This window comes from Triticum urartu, chromosome 3A (genome assembly GCF_056163025.1).
Source record: "Triticum urartu cultivar PI428250 chromosome 3A, HENAU_Tu73, whole genome shotgun sequence".
NCBI classification, from domain to species: Eukaryota; Viridiplantae; Streptophyta; class Magnoliopsida; order Poales; family Poaceae; genus Triticum; species Triticum urartu.
In genome coordinates, this window is record NC_141875.1 from 95,484,349 (window position 1) to 95,493,169 (window position 8,821).

Sequence of the window (8,821 nt, forward strand, 5' to 3'; positions counted from 1 at the left end):
GGGAGCGCTTTACATTTTATAAGAGTTTTTCCAGGCTTGTCCTTTGCTACAAAAAGGATTGGGCCACCTTGCTGCACCTTATTTACTTTTGTTACTTGTTGCTCGTTACAAATTATCTTATCACAAAACTATCTGTTACCACTTATTTCAGTACTTGCAGAGAATACCTTACTGGAAACCGCTTATCATTTCCTTCTGCTCCTCGTTGGGTTCGACACTCTTACATATCGAAAGGACTAGGATAGATCCCCGATACTTGTGGGTCATCAGTAGACCTACGGCTCAACCCAGAGAAATGTGTGTTCGGCGTCCACTCCGGCAAGCTGCTGGGTTTCCTCGCGTCGCACAGGGGGGTCAAAGCCATAGAAGACATGAGCCCACTGCAGACTCTCAAGGAAATGCAAAAACTCACAGGCTGCGTAACCTCACTAGGGCACTTCATCTCCAAGCTGGGGGAGCGTGCCCTCCCGTTCTTCAAGCTAATGAAGAAGAAGGGCCCATTCGAGTGGACTTCGGAGGCCGGCATGGTGTGTCAAGACATCAAGAGATACCTAACCAGCCCACTGGTTATGGTGGCTGTAACTACATCTAGTGCCCCTTAGTGGTTTTGGTGTACTGAAGACTTATAGGTTAAGGGACTAATGAGTTTGTGAGTGTACACAAGTCTATAAGTCTGTGAAGAGTTTGATATTTATAGAGAAAGTCGACCCCAAAAAATGAATGTCTTCAACTGAAGACTTTGAAACCGAAGAAATTGGTGTGACTGTGAAGACTTGATATTCATGCGAGGAACTTGAAGCGTGAAGACTTTTGTTTTCGTAGTTTCATTTTCTCTTTCTTTAGTCATAGGAAACACCGTACTGTTAAAGGGGGTCGAGGTAAAACTAAGGAAAAGTTTCCAGGTGATGCTCAACTCAAAATCCTACACCTACCAATCCTTTCGAGTGAAGCCATTGGAAATCTCATACAGTTCAGTCAATTTCTTCAGTGACAGAGATGAAGATCTTCTGTTCTATGAGGAATTTGTTCTGATTGAGGAGTTAGGAATTCGCCAGTGCGGATTGCCTACAAGTGAGGAACATGATAGCCCTGAGGAATTTGAACCTCAAAATTTCGACCGTTGCTGTGCTATGCGCCAGCTGTCCCAAAATATCTACCCACCTAATGGTCATATAATTGAAGGGCATTTATGTATTATCATGTCGGGCTGCTCCCTACGCTAGAAATAGCCCCCCCCTACAACCACTAGCTGGTTGGCTGCTCCATGAGAAACTAACACTTGTCATTGAGAGGATCCCATCCTTCGAGGACTTTGAGCGCAAATCATCAAGCGAGGAAAAACCCCAAACCCCAAACCAAATGCCTACAAGCCCAAAGTGATTGAGCATCACTAAAGAGATTGTTCCTATGTGGAACCGACACTTGTTACCTTTGAGGACTGTGCATCCTCCAGACAGTTAGGCGTCATGGTCTAGAGAATCCAAGAGGAAATTGTGGATCTCCGTGTGACCGAGTCTGTGAAGGTTTGGAAGTCACCTGAAGACTTACCATGAGTGATTGGATGAGGTCTGTGTGACCTTAGTTCAAGGAGAATACGGTGAGCACTGTGTGTCCTCAGGTTTATATACCTAGCCACTCCAACCAGACGTACAACTGTCACAGCAGTTGGAACTAGACTACCAAATCATTGTCTTCACCGAGCTAACTGGTTCTATTTCCTCAACCCTTTCATTTCCTCATTCTATGTTGTTGTACCTGATTGTTACTGTTTGAAGACTTTGACTGAAGACTTTCTCAATTTCCTCAGCTCAATTTATTTAGTCAGTTTGTCTTCAGCCTGCTTATCCTATGTTTACGCTTTCTATACTATGTGCTTGTTTTCATTTCATCATGACAATTGTGCTACTACTCTGTTATGTTTGCACCTGAGTACTTATTCCGCTGCAAGTAGTCCTTCCTAAGGAATTTCCTCACTCTGAAATTCCTTAGTGAAGAATTCATAAAAATTGCCTATTCACCCCCCTCTAGTCGACTTAACGCACTTTCAATTGGTATCAGAGCAAGGTACTCCATTGTTCTGTGTGATTTTGGTTTAACCGCCTGGAGTTTTAGTTATGTCAACAACATGAATGAAGACAGTGACATGCCCAATCTTTGACGGTCATGATTATCCAAAGTGGAAGGCCATGATGAAGAAGCGCCTCATGGCGATGAACAGCAAACTGTGGACTGTCACTGAGATTGGTCTTACCGATCTCTGCAAGATGGCGGAGGTTGATGATATTCGCAAGTACACTCTACTTAACCTCATGACAAAGGACATCATCTGCTCCGTCTTGTCTCAAAATCAGTTTAGGAACATTATGTAGCGTAGCCATGTGAAGCTCATCTGGGACCGACTATCTGAGGTCTATGAAGGTCATCGAACTCATCATGATCCCTGGTTTGGGGATTTCATGGAATCGTGCAAGGCTATGACTTTCAATCCGGAATCATCATCCTCTTCACCATGCCTTATGGCAAAAGGTGCCAAGGTAACTGAATGCTACCTATCTGAGTGAAGTGATGATGAATCTGGTGATGAATTTGGACCCAGCTATACCAAACTTGCTTCCCTTGCCACTAAACAACAAAGAGCTTTGGAAAAAGTTCAAAACATGCTAGATGAGAGCGATGATATGTTGGGTGAAGAAAGGGATTGTTCTAAAGCTTTGGCTGAAAGTCTTCAGAGACTTCAGACTAAGTTTGATAATCTTTAGAGTCATCATAACACTCTCTTATCTGATCATGAGATGCTTTCTTATGAATTTCTTCAAAGAAAGCAAGACCTTGAGCAGCTAAGGGGGAGTTATGAAGATCTTCAGAAGGAGCGTGATTCATTACTTCCTCAACAACTCAGCGCTGCTCAGGAAGAATTTGATCCTCCATGTTTGAATTCCATTGAACGTGAATCTGCTAATTCTTCACCTGAAAGTTCAAATGCCTCTATTGCTACAATTTCTTCAACTGTCTGTGCTATCACCAATTCCTCGTCTGAGGATGCTATAATATCACTGACCATGCAGGGCTGAAGGAATTGTATGTGACAGGCATGTACAAAAGCCTCAAAGGGCATCATGCACTTTGTGATGTGCTTAAAAAGCAGATCCTCAACAGGAACCCTAGGAAAGAGGGTATTGCCTTTGAGAGGAAACTCAATGCTGATCGGACCTACTAGAAGCCTGAGAAGTATCCCAAAACCTCATGGGTTGCTGCAAAGGGACCTTCAGTGGATCCATCTACTTTATCTGGCTTTACATGTGAATCTTCATATTCTTCTGATGAGTCATTTGACTCCAACTATAAGCTGTTCAAAAATCAGAATGGTGAAGTATTTGCTAGATATGTTGGCACTAACTGCAGGAACGGTCCTCCTATGAAAAAAATCTGGGTTCCCAAAAGGTGCCTTGAAAGTCTTCAGGTGAATGTCATCATGACACCACCTATGAAGAATAGGAACCCCGTATCAAATTCTTCATATGGACCAAAGTCTTCATATGGATCCAAGTCCTCATATGGACCACATTCTTCATATCGATCAAAGTCCTCATATGAACATCATCGTGCTAACACTTCCGTTTCGCAGGGAAAGACTAAGGGTTATGAATATGTGCAGTATTCCTCAAATCATTATGTTCATAAGTCCTCGAAGAATTTCTTTGCTTATTCATATGCTTACCCTAACCCCTCTTATGTGAAACGAAGTGGAGTGGCATCTATGCCACCTTTCTCTTATGAAACTCATAGAATGATGAACTCTTTGCCACCCCTGCAGATGTGGGTGGTGAAGAAAAATAACTAATCTCTTAAACAGGGTCAGGTCTCCAGACGAACCTAAATGTTTGAAGAATTTGCTGGAGACCTGAAAATGCTTGAAAGGACACAAGCTAATCATGAAGAAATGGATTTTCATTTCTCACGTCCTCATACTGCTTTACCTGTTCTCTTGCTTGATGAAATTGATCTGATGAATTTGATGTCATATTCTTCACTGATGAAGTATATGAGTTCGTAAGCTGCACTAATTCATCCGCAGGATGATCAACCCAAAGCCACTGAGTGGGTCCTCGAAAGTGGATGTACAAATCACTTGACTCGTGACAAGAGCTTATTGATGGACACTGTTTTATCTCCATCGCATCTGAAGCATATCACCTACACTGACAAAGGCAAAAGCAAGGTATTGGGTCTAGGTAAGGTTGCAATCTCAAAGGAACGACACATGGACAAAGTCATGCTTGTCGAGTCCTTAGGGTTCAACCTCATGTCTGTCTCAATGCTTTGTGATCTTGATATGCTTTCTGTCTTTGGCAAGTATCGTTGTGTTGTGATCATGGAAGCTCACAATTCTAAAGTCTTCGAAGGCTTTAAGAGAGGAGATTTGTATATTGTTGATTTCTCCATAGGACCACAACCTACTACATGCTTACTAGCAAAAGCTTCAGAAGGCTGGCTACATCGACGACTTGGTCATGCTGGCATGAGGAACTTGCACACGCTCGCAAAGAAGAAGCATGTCAATGGCATCATGGGTGTCAAATTACTCAAGGACCATCTGTGCGGAGCTTGTAAAGCTGGAAAGATGACCAAGGCCAAGCATCCCTCAAAGACCATCATGACTACCACTCGTCCATTTGAATTGCTTCACATGGATCTCTTTGGCCCTACTCATTATGCCACATGTACTAATGTTGCATCTTTATATGGATTTGTCATTGTTAAAGACTACTCTCGTTATACATAGGTGCATATCAACACTTACAAAACTGAAGTGCAGGAAGTCTTCAAACGATTTTACTCAAGGGCTTCAACCAACTTTGGTGTGAGGATCAAGCACATCAGAAGTGACAATGGAACTGAGTTCAAGAATACTGGTCTTGATGATTATCTTGATGATCTTGGTATTACTCATGAGTTATCTGCTCCTTATACTCCTCAGCAGAATGGCGTCGTGGAGCGCAAGAACATGACTCTTATTGAGATGGCTCCCACTATGCTTGATGCATACAAGATGCCTCCTCGCTTCTGGCCTGAGGCAATTGATACTATGTGCCACATCATCAACATGGTATATCTTCAAAAATTCTTCAGAAATACCTCATATGAACTCCTCACTGACAAGAAACCCAATGTGAGTTATTTCAAAGTCTTCGGTGCCAAATGTTGGATTAGAGATCCTCATCACACTTCTAAATTTGCACCGAAAGCACATGAAGGTTTTATGCTTGGTTATGGAAATGACTCGCACACCTACAGAGTCTTCAACACCTATCACCACAAGGTTGTTGAAACTGTAGATGTGCGGTTCGATGAGACTAATGGCTCGCAAAGAGAGCACCTACCCCTCGTGCTAGATGAAATACCACCCGAGGAATCCATTAAGTTCAAGGCTACCGAGGATATCATTCATACCGAAGAGTCTGTTGAAGAAGTCATTCCAGAACGTGAGGAACATCATGCTGGTGCACCTGAAGAAAATGGCTCTGAAGAAAATGCTGAGCAAATTCGTCGTTGTCAACCAGCTCATCCTCGCATCGCAAATGAAGCACCAGGTCCTCTCACACGCTCAAAAGCTTCACATTTGTCTAACTTTTGTGGGCACTTTCCTTTCGTCTCTATCACATAGCCCGCTAAGGTAGATGAAGAATTTCTAGAGCCTGAGTGGATTCAAGCTATGCAAGAATAATTACATTAGTTCAAGCTCAACAATGTGTGGAAACTTGTCAAATGACGAGACCCTCGCAAGCACAATATCATCGGCACCAAATGGATCTACCTCAACAACCAAGATGAAAATGGCCTTGTGGTGAGGAATAAGGCACAGCTTGTAGCTCAAGGCTACACACATGTTGAAGGAATTGATTTTGATGAAACGTTTGCACCTGTTGCTAGACTTGAAGCTATTCGCATATTACTTGCTTATGCTAACCATCATAATATCATCTTATATCAAATGGATGTGAAAAGTGCATTCCTCAATGATAAGCTTGAGGAAGAAGTATATGTTGCTCAACCCCCAGGTTTTGAGGATCCAAAGCATCCTGACAAAGTCTTCAGACTCAATAAGGCCCTCTATGGCCTCAAGTAGGCCCCTCGGGCGTGTATGATACTTTGTAGGAATTCCTCATGAAGAAAGGCTTCAAACCCGGTTCACTTGACCCAACTCGTTTCACCAAAGCTTATGATGATGAATTATTCTTGTGCCAAATATATGTTGATGATATCATATTTGGTTGTACTGACCAATGTTACAGTGATGAATTTGCCTATATGATGAGTGAAGAATATCAAATGTCTATGATGGGAGAATTGAAATTCTTCTTAGGTCTTTAGATTCGCCAACAACGAAACGACATATTCATATCTCAGGAGAAATACCTCATGGATGTGTTGAGGAAATTCGGCATGCAAGATTGCAAACGCGTCAAAATCCCTATGCGCACAAATGGCCATCTATGCATTGATGAAAATGGTATTGACTTCGATCAAAAGGTATACCGCTCCATGATTGGCTCTTTATTGTGTTTATGTGCATCTAGGCCAGATATTATGCTTAGTGTTTGCATGTGTTCCCGCCTTCAAGCTACACCGAAGGAATCACACCATAAGGTTGTGAAGCATATTCTTCAATATCCAGCTCACACTCCAACACTTGGATTATGGTATCCCAAGGGCTCGGCTTCTGATCTCATTGGATATTCAGACTCTAACTATGCTGGTGATCGTGTGGACCGCAAGTCAACATCACGCACATGCCATTTCCTCGGATGATCTTTGGTCTGTTGGTCCTCGAAGAAATAGAACTGCGTATCACTCTCTACTGCTGAAGCTTAGTACATTGCTACTGGTTCGTGCAGTGCTCAATTGCTATGGATGAAGCAAACCCTCAAGGACTATGGCATCAATGTGAAGAATGTGCCATTCTATTGTCACAATGAGAGTGCCATCAAGATTGCTCATAACCCAGTTCAACACTCGAATATAAAGCACATTCAGATTCGTCATCATTTTCTTCGTGATGATGTGTTGAAGGGCGACATCTCTATTCAGCACGTGTCATAGTAATAGGCCACGGGTAGGCTAACCCGAGGCCCAAAACCTTTCAAGACATCGAGGCTGACTGCGCCCCTCGTGACGACAGATGAAGAGCCGCCTTCTGGAGGACGGCTGAAGGAACAGTCGGCTGCCCGCATGCATCCGAGTCCTAGAGGCGAGGTCAAGACCGGCCGACTCCCGCCTGGCGGCTTCCAGAGAAGCCGACGATGGGGAGTCAGCCCACGGCACCAACAAAGCCCATGCCCTGATCAGGGGGGATGGGATAGGGAGTGGCAACAGTGAAGCCCACTCCCTCCCCTTTTCCAGGAGATGGCTAGGCCACAGTGCGCTGTACCAACGGACATCTCCATCTGGCGCGGCACTGTTGCCATGCCATCCCTGACATCAGCAACAGCGGGCGGAGTCCTGTGCCCACGACGGCTTATCAGTACGGTCCACGGATGACGGGCCCTACCAGTCAGTGAGAGTCCAGAAGACGGCAAGAGCGCCACCAGTCGGACCGGCAGGGAGCCGGCCCCAGGGAGTCGGCCTGCCCCTCCCGCGGGTCCCCGCGCCAAAACCAGACAAGACGGGGAGTGGCTACAGTGATCACCCGCCAGACGACGGGCTGTAGCCACGACCCCATGACCAAGCATGCATCATTAGAGGCACGTCTACAGTAATCAGCAGCCGACAAGACCCGCAAGCGGCGGGTATGGCCTGTCGGCTTTGTACCAGACCAGTCGACGGAGCCCGCCAGCCGGCGGGCCCCAGCAGTCGGCGGAAGGGACGGCAGGTGAAGAGACTGACAGCAGGGCCCTGCGCCCAAATAGTTTACCATTGTACCCCTGGGGGTAGTCCTATATAAACCCCCCAGGGCAACCATGCAAAGGGTTCCGATCCATTAGAACTAGACCAGATCATAGAGGGGGGGGGGAGAGAGCTGGCCCTACCTTCTCCTACCTTCAGCACACAGCTCGAGGAGCGCCCTTGTATTCACTTTGCCTTAGTGATCATGCGGAGACCCCACAGAGCAGGACTAGGGGTGTTATATCCTAGGAGAGCCCCGAACCTGGGTAAAGTACGCCGGCGTTCGTGTCTATGCCTCATCCCATTTCCAGGCACCGGCGATGTTCTACTCGCCCCCACCATGAAAAGCCATCCATTGGCATATGTCGCACCCAACCCCCGACATTTGGCGCCCACCATGGGGCTTGGTGCACCGTCGTCCGGAGACCTATTCTAGATGGGAACCCTTTTCCTCCCTGGCGAACGCAGCCAGCCCGGCACGCCAGAGAGATTCTGCGCTGACGCGCTGCATGGCGCTGAAATCGCCTGTGCGGCTAGCTGCCTCGCCAATCTTGTCGGCGAGGTCCGCCTCTCCGACCAGCCCGCATCCGACGCGGGCACAGGCGGCCCCGAGAGCTTCCTCGTGTTCCTCCTCGATCAACTCCACGTCGCCAGCGAGCCAGCTGGGGACTCGGAGTCCGTAGGCTCCACCTATCCGATGTTGGTCGACTCCGACACTGCATCGTTTGACACGTTCCCCACCAACGTGGTGGTCTACGACGAGCCGCTCCCTTGCACGGAGAGCGGCGGAAGCACCGTCACGGAAGTGCTTGTCATTGATCATGGGGAGCACTCCGGCGGGGGTGATTATGACCCGCTCAACGCGGCGCTGCAAGACCTGGCAGCGCCCATTCCCGAAGATGCCGAAACCGAGATGCTGGAGGCACGCCGCCTTCAG

The 8,821-nt window shown here is 46.4% G+C and overlaps 1 pseudogene; it reads left to right on the forward strand.

Moving 5' to 3' along the window:
• The first annotated feature begins 2,129 nt into the window (after positions 1–2,129).
• LOC147978733 (uncharacterized) lies at positions 2,130–3,841 on the forward strand (annotated as a pseudogene).
• The last annotated feature ends 4,980 nt before the right edge of the window (positions 3,842–8,821 follow it).